Genomic DNA, 15,505 nt, shown 5'->3' with positions numbered 1-15,505 from the left:
CTCCTGCTCCTCCCGCTCTGGTTTCTCTGTCCTTTTCATTCTCTGCACCTTAGTAGCCCTCAGCTGTTTAACACTAACCTACTTGATCAGCTTAGTATGAGGAGCAAGTGAGGGGTTGCATGTGAAATGACAGATATTCTGGAGAGGGAGGGAGCAAGCATGCATGGCACAGTAGAAGCCATGCCAATCGGTTCCAAATTTTGGCTCTACCACTGTGAGATTTTAGGTCAACCTCTCTGAACCTCAGTTTTCCTCACCTATAAAATGGGCCTATCACTATATATCGTTGTGGGAGAAAGCACTTTGGAAATCTTTAAAGCATTGTAGAAATATGGCCCATTATTGTTATTTATTAAGGAATCTTTAGCAAGGGGAGAACAGCATACCGAAAAAGCCATCTGTTCAGTCTCCTCCTAACCTGAGGCCTGACCCTTTGTGCTCCGGAGAAAGGAGAAGATACTTTAACACCCAAAGCAATGCTTCCATTGCACTTCAAAAAACCCTAGGAATTTCTAGGAATCTCCAAAATACACTCCCTGGTAATCACTGTTTTCATCCACCAGCACAGTGCTGGGCACCTTCAGCAATACCAAGCTAAGTAAGAGCTGGGCTCTGATTTCAAGGGCTCAGTAGAGAAGACAGGTCATGGACATAGTGTTAAGAGCTTGGAGTTTTTTCTATCCGAACCACCCTGAGGATTACAGAGTCCTTTCCTCACAACCATCCTAGGAAGTAATATTAACCCCATTTTACAGATCAGGAAAATGGAGGCCCAGAAAGAAAGGAAGTGACTGGCTCAAGATCACATAGATACCAGGAGCAGCTAGGTGGCACAGTGGATAAAGAACCGGCCCTGGATTCAGGAGGACCTGAGTTCAAATCCAGCCTCAGACACTTGGCACTTACTAGCTGTGTGACCCTGGGCAAGTCACTTAATCCCCATTGTCTCACCAAAAAAAAAAAAAAGATCACATAGATACCAAGTGTGGAGTTTGATCCAGGACTTGAACCCAGGGCTTCCAGACTGCCAAAACATCCCCCACCTCAGAAGGAGAGCTGCGGCACAGGCGCCCTGCCAAATGTGTGGTGCAGAGAGAAAATGCAGCAGGAATCCAGAGAAAGGAGAGGTCTTCAGTCCTATTAAACTAATTGAGTCTGAGAGAAGGCCAGAGGATCCGAAAGCCATCGTAATTAAATGAAGGCGATCAATGCCAGCCCTTAGCAGCAGCAATGCCTCCAAAGCCATTGGCTGGGACAGGCCCAAGCGCTCTGTTTGAGGAGCCACAGAAATGAATTACGGCTACAATTATGCAAGTGATAAAATGCTCATCTAAATGGAAGCTGTCAAGACTTCATTTGCTTAAACGTTCTGCCCAGAAGCCAGCCACCAGCCGCTACATCATTGCCCGTGGTCCCCATGATTAATGAGGACCTTTCTGAGCTCCTCTAGAAAAAGGCAATCCCACTACTCAATTGCAGCTCGGTTTAAAGGAAGAAGGGGGCGGAGCTAGTGACTAGGCCTTCCAGGCCTGAACAGGCTTCCCTCTTTCTCAATCCGAGTTTGAATCAGAAGATGGAGAGCAGGATGGTGGTGCCTTACAAACCATTTTACAGGAAGAAACTGAGGCCCACTAAGGGGAAGTGATTTGCCCAAGGTGACTCAGATAGTAAATAGGAGAGCTGAGATTTCAGCCCACGGCTGAAATACAACCGGCTCCCCAACCCAACCCTCACCAATATAGATGAGTCCAAGGGTGCCATCTTGGGTGAGGGTCAGATGACAGGGTTTAGAGCTGGAATATCTTGGGTGCCTCAGTTTCCTCATCTGTGGCATGAGCTGGAGAAGGAAATGGCCAACCACTCCAGTTTCTCTGCCAAGAAAACCCCAATGGGGTCACAGAGAGTCAGAAACAACCGAAAAATGACTCAACGACAATCCTAGATCTTAGAGAGAATTTCACCCAAACTTCCTGATGTTACAGCTGAGGAAACTGAGGTCACACAAGTGGTAAATAGCAAAGGCAGGATTAGGAGCATAGGATTTAAAACTAATGTTGGATAATAGAATCTTTTTCAAAAGCTCTCAGTAGGCCAAAATGATGGACTGAACTTTAGAAGAAACCCCACAGAGCTAAATGTCAGAAGTCATACAGTTGGGTTCAAACAAACCAGTTGCCCAAGTATAGGATGGAAGATGTTTGGCCAGGCCACAGTTCACCAAAAAAGACTTGGGGAGGGGAAGGGTGGAATCAGCGGACAGCAAGGTCAAAATGATTCAGTTCACAGGTTATGTAACCTCAGGTTGCACTAAGAGAAGGAGGGTGTCCCAAAACAAAGAAAATGAGACTAGCCTCAGCCCACACTCAAGTACCATGTTTAGTTCTAGGAGCCCCATTTTAGAAAGGATGTCACAAGATTGGGTAACTTCCAAGGAAGGACAACCAGAACTTTGGTAAAAGGTCTCAAGAACATAGGATTGGGTTGAAAGAATAGATTGTTTAAGCCTGAAGAAGAGAAGTCTCAGTGAGCACATGAAAGTTGTCTTCAAGTCTATAAAGGATGGAGGAATGAACATGCAACTTCCTCTGCTTGGACCCAGAGGGTAGGGAGGAACAATGGGTAGAAGGTACTTGGCATGAAGCAAATGGAAGAGGCCCCCAAGGGCCCAATTGTCAGAAAAGAGAAGATGGTGGAGCCTTCAAATTCTGGAACCATGAGGCTCCCTTCAATCCCTAGCAGAATTCTAAACAAGCTAATTAAAGGGATGGATGGTGAGCACTTAGAAGGGAAAGTACCCAGCAGCACCAGGGAGGGATCTCACCCTGGAACGTGTCCTGCCAGCCTTAATTTCATTCTTTTCTTGGACAGGGTTACTAGATCGGGGGAATGCCCCACAATGCCTGGATTTCACCAGACTATTTGCTGTTTTCTTGTTCTCATGTTATTTTTGTGAACTTGTGAACAAGACAGAAAAGATGGAGGTCACACAATCATCCAGTCAGCTGGAGACACCATGAAACCATCCCAAGCAGAAAGAATTGCACCTCTACCCTCTGCTCTCTGAGGCCTTCCCTGACCTCTATCTACCTTTAGAGCCTTTTCCCTCCTCAAACTACCTTATGTTGTTTTTGTATCTCTGAATGCTGTATGGCCCCATCTGCCTACCCTAGTAAAATGTGAGATATGTATGAATAAGGGATATATACATACATATATGCGTACACATATATATGTATGTGTATATACACACACACACACACACACACACAAAAAGGTGCACACCTGAAGCCAACTCAATTGTTAAATTTTCAGCATGAAAATTTATTTCTTGGCAAATCAGGGCTTGATTTATTGTTGATTGTCCACTTAAAGCAATGAAAAATGTTTGTAATGCAAATTAAATTTGTGTGTCATGGTAGAGCCAACACCCCCCTCCAAATATATATGTGTATGTATGTATACACAAGTATGTGTGCATGCCTGTCTGGATCCCCATTGTCTTATCCATAGTTGCTACACAGGAAATATTTTTAACTGAATTGGAGCCAGATATCTTGTCTCCCCTCAGCCTTCTCTTCTTCAGACTAACCACTCCCAGTTCTATCAATACTCCTAAGGTGGTCTCTTGTCCCCTCACCATCCTGGTCACTATGCAGTTTGTTAGTCTAGAATATGACCCTCAGAATCCTCTCCATGGGCTCTGTCCAGGGCAAAACTCAGTCAAACTACCAAGAGGAAATCGCTTCCTGTCTCTGGGATCTAGCTTCCTTCTCTGGCAAGTCCCTAATGGTGGTGAGGTGGGGTTCAAGGGCCTGAGAACCCTAAGTGCCTGTTCTCTTTACCATTCTTATGCCTTCCTTACTGCGGCCTAAGACAACACCGACTGTCTGTCTGGCTGCCCTGACTCTCCTTAAGTGCTGACTCCAGCTCTGGGCTCCTGCAGCCAAGGAGGGATTCTGAATGGATGCTGACTGGAATAGGTTAGTGGCTCAGCGGCAAAGACCCATACTGTGCTTTAAATGGATTGGAAAGAGATGAAGCAAACTGTGCAGACTGAGTAGTACTCACACTGTCATTTATTCATTCATTCATTCATTCATTCATTCATTCATTCAGCCAGCAGGCCATTTGTTATTGTTCATTCAACAAATAGGCAGTAGGTGCCTACTACGTGCTAAAGGTCACAGGCACTGGGACTACAAACATAAAAGACTCCCTACCCTCCAGCTTTCATGAGGTGGGGGGTAGGGCACCATACTTCAATGATAAGCAAATAAATACAAGAGGAGAAGGTACTAAGTTATGTAATCTATAAGCATTTATTAAAAGCTTACTGTATAACAGCCCTGGGGATATAAAGGCAAAAAAACCCCAACCAACCAGGCAACTAAACCAATGTCCCAAGCCTCAGGGGTTCATAGTGGACCCAGGGCTCCAAAGCCTGTCTCTAATCCACCCCCTCATGGCCTCTAGCATAGACAAAAGACTAGCCTCATAGCCAACGTGCCAGTGTGCCATCCCACCTCAAAGTCTTGGGTTCCACCCAGCCCTCCTCCCCAAAATACCTGGGTGACCAAGGGCAAATTAATTAACTGAGCCTTATCCACAAATTGGAGCTAATAAAGCCTGTTCTGCGCTTATGGGAAGATTATGACTAAGAGACATCTAGGTAGAATGAGAAGAGGGCTAGCCTCAGCCAGGAAGCTTTGGAGGGCTCAAGTCTTGCCTGAGGACTCACATCCCCTGGGACAGCTCTAAAAGTCCCAGAATTCCCAGCTGAATGGCTGATCTGCATTAGTAAAGATGTTATCTCCCATCCTACTGCCAACTGCTCTTTCCTGGGTCTCAAGTGTAAACCCTCTCCCTTTTACAATGCAAATGCTCCAGACAGGGTAACTCATTTAGGCTTCCCAGCTAGGAGGTGAATTATTTGAAGGGAGACTTTTTTCCTAGGGTGTCTAGACTCTGGCAGCCTGAGGGTTAGATGTGGGAAGGCCAGGAAGGAAAGAAAAAGCACAACAGAAAACAAGAGAGGGAGGGGAGGCCCCAAACAGATTTAGCAGACCTGGGAAGACACCATTCTAATCCAGTTCTCTCTTTTTGTAGATAAGGAAACCAGGCCCACAAGGAAGTGATTTGCCCAAAGTCACAGTGACAGATTCACGATTCAAACCCAGGTCCTTTTCATCTAACTCCAAAGTCAGTGTTCCTTCTACTGAGTTCTCAGCATTATTTTGGAAAGAATCACAGAACCCAATTCTCCAGCTAGGATCTAGTCAACAACTACTTCCTAAGTACTTAACTGTGGCTGGTACTGTGCTGAGCACTAGAGATAGAAAGGAAGACAAAAACCCAGTTCCTGCCCTCAAGGAGCCTACGTTCTTTTCTTTTTCTTTCTTTTTTTTTTTTTTGCAGGGCAATGGGGCTTAAGTGACTTGCCCAAGGTCACACAGCTAGTAAGTGTCAAGTGTCTGAGGCCGCATTTGAACTCAGGAACTCCTGAATCCAGGGCCAGTGCTTTATCCACTGCGCCACCTAGCCGCCCAAGGAACCTACATTCTTATGAAGAAAACAACATAGAAATAATTAGGTACATAGTACATAGAAGATATAGACAAAGTAGGTGGAAGATAATCTCAGGGGGATATGGCATTAGCAGCTGGGGGAGGGGAAAAGACCTCCAGCAGAAGGTGGGAGAGATGAAAAGGGAGAACATAACAGATGTGGAAACAGTCAGTGCAAAGCCTGGGAGATGGAGGAACAGCAAGAAGTACAGTGTGTGGAGGGGAGTAGCATGTAAGAAAGTTGGAAGAGTAGAAAGGGGCCAGGTTGTGCAACAGGAGCCTTTTATATAGCTCCTGGAGGTAATAAGAGAGCCATGCTCACATCTTCCTGTGCTCAGGTCTGACCACATCACCCCCCCTCTACAATAAATGGCTCCCTATCACCTCCAAGATCAAATATAAAATCCTGTTTCCCCTCTCTACCTTTCCAGTCTTCTTATACCTTATACCTCCTCCCCCACTACCTCCACCACCCTTGCCACCGCCACTGCCACCGCTGTGGGATGCAGCGCCATGGCCCCCCTTCCTTCCTCAAACAAGTCACTTGAATCTCCAGGCTACAGGTATTTTCACTGGCTGTCCACCACACCTGAGATGCTCTCCCTCCTCATCCCCACCACCTGGCTTCTCTGGCTTCCTTCAAGTGCCAGCCACAGGAAGCCTTTTCCCCACTCCTCTTCATTATAGTGCCTTCCCTGTTAATTATCCCCAATTTATCCTGCCTATAGCTGGTTTGTCCATAATTGTTTGCATGTTGACCGCCCTACTATTGACTCTGAGCTCCTTGAGGGCAGGGAATGTCTTGCCTTTCTTTGGAAACTGATGCTTAGCACAGCATAGGGGTGACATGGTCAAACCTGAGACTTTGAAAAATCACCTTGGCAGCTGAGTGGATGGATAACTTGAGGCAGGGAACCCAGTTAGAAGATTATCTTTAATGCCTCCCTGAACTAGGGTGATGGGTGTATGCATGAAACGAAGGGGACCCAGATATAACAGATCAGATTGGTGATAGATTTTAAATGGGTGGGTGGGGGCAGCTAGGTGGCACAGTGCACAGAGCACACCGGCCCTGGATTCAGGAGGACCTGAGTTCAAATCCGACCTCAGACACTTGACACTTACTAGCTGTGTGACCCTCGGCAAGTCACTTAACCCCAATTGCCTCACCAAAAAAAAGAAAGAAAGAAAGAAAGAAAACTACCCAGATCTGGTAGAATAACAATAATAATATAATAGCTAGCACCACAATAGCTACAGAGGCTGCAGTTTTTGAATAGCTCCCAGCTAAGAATAGTTTTTACATTTTTTACATAAAGTTTGATTGTTATTTTAAAATGTAAAATCCATTCTTAGCTGGAGGGGGGAGGGAGGCCAAGAGGATCTGGCCCTCAAGCTATAGTCTGCAGCCCCTTATTCTAATGTGAGACCCCAAAAGCCATCAGGCTATAAAGGGGGTCAAGTAACACATCGGGTAATTATGGTTTTTGTGTTTTGATGATCTTAAACGAAATAAAGGAATGGGGGAGGGGAGGATGTATTATAAGAAATTAATAGAATCCTAGAAATGGAAGGGGGAAAGGTCAGACCAGCCTTCCCTCTTTAACATCTGTATAAACACAAGGCTTCCATTTCAAGTCCTTTTGTGACTCTGAGCCAGTCTCCCTTTCATTTCTACCCCTTGCTCCTGGTTCTGCTCTCCGGGGCACAACCCTGAGTTCCTCACAGAACTCTTTTCCCCATCCATCACCCCGCCCCCCCCCCCGGCCCCGCCCCGGGGCCCAGACAGTTTTCATCTGCCATGTCCACCACCCAGTCTCCAGTAGCCTAGCCTAGGTCTCCCCTAAGCATGATGCTCATATCATGGTTGACCTCTTCTGGACACACCCCAATGGGTCAACATTAAAATCTGGTGCTCCGAACTGAACCCAGCATTCCAGGTGGGATCTGGACAGGGAAACGACCAACTTGCTTATTCTGGTACTTGTCAGAGTGAAATGAGCCCTTCCTAAGCTTGATAAGAAAGCTAATGAAGTTGATACATTTACATTCTGTTTCTATTTTAACATTATATCTATAGTCTTATGTTTATATTATTAGATTACTGTCCATTTATCAGATGTGTGTACTATGACTTGTAAAGTATGTATGGCCCAAGCCCAGCAGCAACAGGATCTCCCAGTGTGGGTGGTCCCTCCAACAATGCAGACTGCAGCCCATCCCACATGACTCTTGCCAGGGGTTCCCCTAAGTTCTTCACTAAGGGGCCACCCAAGGTGCCCTGACTCTCCTTGGATACAAATGGAAGCCAGGAACTGCCCAGAGGTTCAAGGCTACTCTCTGTGTGTGCCCAGTCAAGCTTTTCTTTCCCTCCTACAAGGCTCGGGCATCTCTGATCCTGCCTCTCCTGCATATTTCCCTGTCTGTAATTTGTTGCAGGCTGCTCATGCCCACCCCGGGGCTGTTAGCTGGCCAACAGCCCAAGTTTGGTGTCTCACACACACACACACACACACACACACACACACACACACACACACACACACACACACACACACACACCCGTCTTGTATTCGGACAGCTGATTTTTATAAACCCTGACATTACATTACATTGAACCCTGGGAAATTTCATTTTGCCGACTTCCCCCGCCCCATACATTTCTAGCCTGTTGAGATGACTTCATCTTGATTCTGCTACCATACTAACCATCCCTCCTCTCAGCTTTGGGTCATCTTCAGATTGGATAACCCAGTGTTCTCTGGCTCCATCTAAGATGGTTTTTATCAGGAACTCTGACAGGGGAGCCCCTTCGGTGGAGGGAGGGGAGGGAGGGAGATGGAGTAGGGCACATGGCAATGGGGCGGGGAGGGCAAGCACAGTAGCTGGGGTCTACAGAATTCACAGGGGCAGGATCAGACATACATCTTCCCTGCTGGGAGAAGGTTGAAAGCCTTCCTTGGACTTCTCTGAGTTAGCAGCTAGGGGGATCATCTGCTTCTGCTGGACAGTCAAACCTGAGCTCCCCTGGCTAAGGTGGGGGGGCATCCCTCAGCCCCGCCTGATTGAGGAAAAGCTGGGACCCAAAGGAGGACTTGGGCGGGGGGGGGGGGGGGGGGGGCAGAGAGGCAGGGGGAGGACAAGTGCTGTGAAAGTAGCAAGGACCCAGGCAAGAGGGGAAGGCTCTGGAGATAGCTGTCTCTATGATCATAACTGACCTAACCAGGAGGGTTTGGGATGGGGAGGGAGGAAGGAAGTGTCGCAGCCTGGGGGAGTTGAATGGATTTTAAGGGTCTGGAAGGCTTCATTTCAGTCTTGAAGTCTCTCTGGGCTTACATGCTTAATGAATTGGAGTAGAATGGCTCAGAGGGGCCAGGCAAGAGATCAGAGGAAGGTTGGAAGGGAACAAGGCTGCACTGGGGTGTCAGGGGTATTACAGGAATGGCTCCTTTCCCTTGGGGGGGTCTCTTGAAGGCTCAGTTATGGGGGGAAAGAGGGGAGGGTGGAATGGGGAGGAATTATCTGAAGGGAATTTGGACCCAGGAGCTGGGCTCAAAGCCTGGCTCGTGCTCCTTCCTTATTTGTGTGACTTTGGCCAAGTCATTTCAACTCTCTGAGCCTCCTCTATAAAATAAAGACTAGTGGGAGCGGATGACCTGAAGCTCCCCCTTAGCTCTAAATCCGTTCTTCGTAGCTGTCCCCTGAAGGCTCAGAGCACACTTCTAAATTTATTATCTTTTCCCCTTAATCCCCACCCGCCCTCTTCCTATTCCTAACTTCCCAATTAGGGCGGAGGGCCACACTGCCACCCCCCATACCCAATCTGTTGCCAAGTCCTATTGATTCTGCCCTTGTGACATCTCTCCTCCTCATCACCTGGCACCTAGACTATAGTGCAGCAGCCTGCTGTGGGGGGGGGGGGGGAATCTGCCTACCTCTAGTTTCCCCCTATTCCAGTCCAGCCCTCCCTAAAGGGCAGCTGACTTATGTGACCACACACACACACACACACACACACACACACACACACCATCCTACCCATTCAACAAACTCCAGTGGTCCCAGTTCCCTCCAGGATCAAACCTGAAATCATCACTTAAGACAACCCCTCATACCTTCCCAGTCTCCTTTTGGCTGTCAAGACGTTCCTCCAGGCTCCTCCAATCTCCTTTCGGCTGTCGGGACGCTCCTCCAGGCTCCGAGCATTTCCTCTGGCTGGCCTGGGGCCCCCATTCCTGGACCGCTCTTCTCCCCTCCCCATGGCTACCTCCCACTTTCCTGGCTTCCTTCTAGTCTCAGCTACAATCTCACCGTCCACTGGGAGCCCTTCCTGATCCTACTTAATATTTTGTTTGACTAGGTCCAATTTATCCTGCATGCATCTTGTTTGCAAGTTGTCTGCCCCATTAGATTGGGATCGGTTTGAGAGCAGGGATTAGGGATTGGCTCTCCCCCTCTTCCCACATCCCTCCAGCATTTAGCACAGGGCCTAACACTTAGTTAATCACTTAATAAATAAAAGCTTGTTAACTGACTATTCATTATCCCCCCCTTCCCAGTGGCTCCCCTCTTTCTAACTTTCTATTGCCGTGGAGGGCATGCCCATCCTCCCAGGGAGCCCAGGCTGGAAGGCTTAGGCTTACTCTCTCTCCCCTCTCTCTCCCCCTCTCTTCTCTCTCTCTCCCTCCCCCCTCCCCCCCCCCCCCCCTCTCTCTCTCTCTCTCTCTCTCTCTCTCTCTCTCTCTCTCTCTTTCTCTCTCTCTCTCTCTCTCTCTCCCTCCTCTCTCTCTCTCCCTCTCCCCTCTCTCTCCCCCTCTCTCTTTCTCTCCCCACAACCAATCTGGTCCTGGCAATCCTGCCTTCAGCACATCTCTTATATGTCCCCTCTCCTCTGACACGGCCACCACCTGTTACAGGCCCTCATCACCTCTTGCCTGCTGGTTGGTCTCCCAGCCTCGAGCCTCCCCCCACTCCCGTCCAGCCCTCCACTCAGCGATCAAGTGCAGCTGAGTCATGTGAGTCCCCACCCCACCCCACCCCCATAACAAACTCCAGGGCCCCCTCTTCCCCCAGGATTAAATCTGAAATCCTCTCTGACTTTTAAAGTCTGTCATTTCAGCCTCAGCCCCTCCTTGTCTTCCCAGTCTTCCTTGGGCCATCCCAAAGCCATCTCCAGACTCCAACCTTTGCTCTGGCTGTGGCCTTTGCCTCGAATACTCCACCTCCTCATCTCCCTCCCTGGCTTCCTAACAATCACTGGGAGAAGGCTGGGAGAAGCCTTTTCCAGTCCTCCTTAATCCTGGTGTCTTCCCTGTGATTACCTCCAATTCATCTTGCATATAGCGTATCTATCCCTGCACAGCTCTTTGTACGTCCTGCCCCTCCGCAGTCCCTATTAGATTGTGAGCTCCTTGAGGGCAGGGACTGTCTTCCCTCCATCTTTTTTTTTTTTTTTTTGCTTTTCTTGTTTACCCAGCATTTACTAATGCCTGGAACAGAGTTTGCTCATCTACTCCTCTCCTGCAGAAATCCAATGGGGACCCAGAGGGGATGATATGGCCACAGGCTCACTCCAGAGAGGAAGCAGGCCTGAGGGCTCATGGGAATTAGGGAAACACTCTAGGGGCTATTGCTACAAACCTGGCCTTTTTCTACTTGAAGAATCCCAGGACACCTGAAGATGTTGGCAGAGGGGGTTAGGGTTAGCTCAGCAAGCTGGTGAAGGTAGTGAGCTTCCAGGATATTGTGAGGGCTCTGCAGCTGATTACCCGCCCCCCCAACACACACACACACACACACACACACACGCACCCATAGGTACCCTAAGGGCAGAAACTATTTTTGGTCTCTCTCCCCCCTCTATAGCCCAATAACTGGCCAATAGCACGCTTAAGTGTCTGCTGGGTATTCTGTAGGTCTAGCTGTGGCTAAGGGGGAGTGCCAGAAGCCACAGGATTGTTCTAAGGTCTAGAACTAGAAGACCTTAGAAACTAGCTCGCTAGCTCATCTTCATCCTCCCCCTCCCTCCTCCTAATGTTGCAGATGAAGACAGTGAGAACAAACGGGACTCACCTGAGGTCTTCTAGGTTTGGTGGGGGCTTCAGCTCCAAATTCCAGACCAGGAAGTTGTTGGTGCACCTCTCACCGAACCACACTGCCCGAGAGACTGGACAGGCAAGTGGCTTGGCAGCAGGTGACGAGGACCCCCACGAGAGGGGCTGGAGTTCAAAAGCAGGACTCTAGCTTCTCAGAAGACTGGTAAGGGCAAGGCCCCGGGGCTTCTGTCCTGAAGGAAGGGAATCTGGGGCAGGGACTTCTGCTTTCTTATGGGCGTCCCAAAGTCTTGGGGCCAAAGCACCGGGATTAGGAGCTGAGTGACTGACTGCAAGCAGGGGCAGCTAGCTGGCTCTTATCTAGTTAAGGGAGAGAGCTATGAATAAGACCTGAGCTGTGAATGAGAATGAAGATACTTTATTCCTGCATTTATCCGGTGGCCTGGGATGCTCAGGTGGCAGCTCGGGTGGGGGTGGGGGACAGGGGGAGCATTGTGGAACCAGGGGGATGCAGTCGAGCCATTAGCAAGGTGTTTACCACTGCAAAGTAGCAGTTTCCCGGAAGCCCCCCCCCTCCCAGCAGGAACGAGGTGTAGCCAGAGTGCACAGTGCGAGATCCTCCGAGACCATTATTTCTGCTTGTTGCCCCTGGCTGAGGCCACCTTCTCCCCCCACCCAAACACTCAGGGTCCTCATTGAACACCCCACTCCAGCCTGACATTTTTAAGTTCCTCCTGTGCTTGGAGCTGGCACCCCTAAACCACAGCGCAAGATGGGCAAGGAGCTTACATTGCATTGGGGGGACAACACAGACAAATAAAAACCAAATAAAAGAAGAAAGCACTTACGACTTGGGCAGCAGGGAAGGCGGTCAGTAGGACGTGTGAGCCATGTAGAATTCTGGTGGAGGTTTGGGAGGAATCCATTCCTGCCAGGCATGTATGAGGGGCAACTTGTGCAAAAGCCCGGAGATGGGCTATGGAATGTTGCTGCAGGGCAGGGGTTCTTCACCTTTTGTGGGGGGTGGGCCTCTTTGATAATCTACCTAAGCCTAGGGTCCATGGTCAGAATAATGTTTTTAAATGCATCAAATAAAGTACACAGCATTACAAAGGAAACCATTTGAATTGAAATATAGTTGCCAACACATTGAACACTTTTAACATTTTAAAAGTTGATGGCCCCCAGGTTGAGAACTCCTGGAGTGGGCTGGGGGTGGGGGGAGACTGGAGAGCTCCAATTAACTAGAGAAGCTTTACAGGATTTACAGGATCTGGTTTGGGACTCTTGATCCTAGAAAGGTTTGCACAGGCCCAACTGACTCTTTCAGAGTTTGGGGTAGAACAATTGGGAATTAATTGGTTGTTTGGGACTGTTATGGGACTAATTTATGTGGTCAGTCACCCCTTTGTGCTAGCCTTCATCACAGGCTGGGCCTTTTGTGTCTTTCTTGCCCCGTTTTGCCTTTTCCCCCCTTTTCAGATGGATCTAGTTATGAACCTGCCCCACACCCACCCCCACACCCTCACCCCCAAGAAACCACTAATGGCTGCCTTAAAACAGAGCCACATAATAATTCTGTGTTCTGACCCACACTTCCTAGAGGGAGGAATTTCCAGACCCCACAGTCCCGCCCCTAGCCTTGGACAGACAGTGGTGTAACTTCTAAGCTCAAGAGATGATCCCCATGCAGCTGGGTGCCACATGCCAAATGGGGCTGCATAAAGAGTCTCCATGCCCAGGACTTGGGGGGAAGTGAGAGTACCAATGGCCTCTATGAAGCCATCTTACCCTCCCTCTCAAGCATTGGGGTTAGTCCTGGGCTCCAAAACCTAGGAAAGGCTCTGATGAACTGAAGAGAGTATCCAACAATAGTATCATATATAAACTGGCAGCCTGGCAGCCTGGTGAAGAGTCTGCTTCATGCCGTGTGTGGATTGGTTCAAGGAGAGGGGACAGGAAATGCAGAGAAACCTTAGGGGGATACAGAAAGGAGCCCCAGCGGCCTCCTTCTCTTTCTGGCCAGCCAACTGTATGTAATCAGGAGCTGAGTTTAAGAGGGGATTCTGTTTTAGGTGTGGGTCTCATAAGCCAGTGGCCCTTCCAGCTCTGAGTGGTGAGGGCCCCTAAATCCCCAGGGCTACAAAGGATGGCCTTGCTTACCCAAGTTCAAGAGTTTGGAGAGTCCTTCTTCAGAAAAGACAAGCGGAATTCTTGGCGATGCTCACCTCTTAGGGAGAGGCGGGGACCCTTTTCTGTGGCCCCAAGAGCTGGGAGAAATAGCAAGGACCTAAAGCTATGTAATTGGTGAACAAAAGACTGGTCTTCACCCTTCTTTAGTACCATGAATTATGTGAATTATTCAGACAACACAGGTCTGGTGGGCAAGGGGTTGCCTCTGTAATAACTCCATTTGATTTCTTTCTGGGAGATGTCTAAACCCTTAGGATAGTACTGGAAAGCTGAATCCCTGTGCAGGGGCATGCTGGGAAATGTTTTATTAACAACCGGCCCTCCAAGAAAAAAAAGTATTCAGGACACACTTTTAATCTGTGATATTAAGATTTTGTCCATCACTTTCTTAATTAAGTCCAGATGATCAACAAAACAATAAATCAAGTTCTGATCTGTAACGTTTGCCAATTTCTAAGGTGTAAATAATGTTCAAACTGAAAATGTCACCATTGGCTCCAGTTTGAGCTGGCTAGAGCTCAGTCCTATACCTGTGTGGGTTCCTGGGTGAGGAGGTGATGTGAGGAGGTGGGAGTGGGGAGGTGATAGCAGGACTCACCAGAATGTTAGAAAGGTGCATTTCTAGTGACTTCCAGGGAATTTCAAAGCCCTCGGGGTAGTACCTGGATCCATCTCTGGAGGAGAGCATGTTTTTGCCACAAGGCCAGGGGGTGGCCCCACTAGCAGCTGGAAGTTTGTTTCTACCTCCCCGTGCCCCACCCCCACCCCGGAACCCAAGGACTCAGAGTAGTAGGATTAGATTGGATGTGCTTTGGTGCCCTCCATTAGAATGAGAAGGTGGGATGGGGATGGGGGATTATGGCCCACTCTGGGTCTGTCCTGCCTGGGTCTTTCTGCATTTTCTGTGAGGGGAAATAAAGGCTTAGCTTGAGTGGCGATGGAATCTGGACACCCTTTTACCCACATCCATGAAGACCTAAGGAGAAGCTTTATTCAAGTTACCTTCTGAGACAGGGCAAAGCAAGTGAGAGACATTCTCTGGAGGCTCCCCCCCCAAGACTGAAAACCCAAGGTTCAGGCCACTGGACCCTGAATTCTATTGAATTTGGGAAGCAGTCTTGGCTGGAGAATAATAGCATATAGAAAAGGGTGTTTAGATATCGTAACAGGTCATTGGGACCCACTAAAGACTTTTGATCAGGGGAAGTGGCATGACTGGATACATGCCTTAGGAAGATTGTTGCTTGCACAGGGCAGCTGAGAGGAAGAGGTCAGTGTCCCCTGACTAGGGGAGGCTTCTCCACAGTGGTATTTCCCATCCCAGCTCTGCCAAAAACTGGCTATGTAATCTGGGCTAAGTTAGTGGTGTTAGTTACTTAGTCAGTTAGTTAGTTAGTGTTGACTTAGCCTTGTTGAGGGCAGCCTCTGCCACGGGCAGAATTTCGGGTTTGATTCCCTGTCAACCATTTTTGTCCTGTCCTTCCCAGATTCAGAGGCCTCATCTGTAAAACAAGGGGACTGGATGAGATCAGGGGTTCTTAACCTGGAGTCTGTGAACTTTGAACAAAAAAAAAATTGTTTTCAATAGAACTGGTTTCCCTTGTAATCTTCTGCATTTTATTTTAGGGAGTTTTAGGAAAACATTTTGAGGAAGAGTCCATAGGTTTCAACAGACTGCCCAAGAGGTCCATGACA

The 15,505-nt window shown here is 48.5% G+C and overlaps 1 pseudogene; it reads right to left on the bottom strand.

Moving 5' to 3' along the window:
• LOC122733970 overlaps positions 1-9,825 on the bottom strand; it is a 198,841-nt pseudogene extending 189,016 nt beyond the window's left edge.
• Between the last annotated feature and the right edge of the window lie 5,680 nt (positions 9,826-15,505).

This window comes from Dromiciops gliroides, chromosome X (genome assembly GCF_019393635.1).
Source record: "Dromiciops gliroides isolate mDroGli1 chromosome X, mDroGli1.pri, whole genome shotgun sequence".
NCBI lineage: Eukaryota > Metazoa > Chordata > Mammalia > Microbiotheria > Microbiotheriidae > Dromiciops > Dromiciops gliroides.
This window is presented reverse-complemented; position numbering and strand designations above follow the sequence as displayed.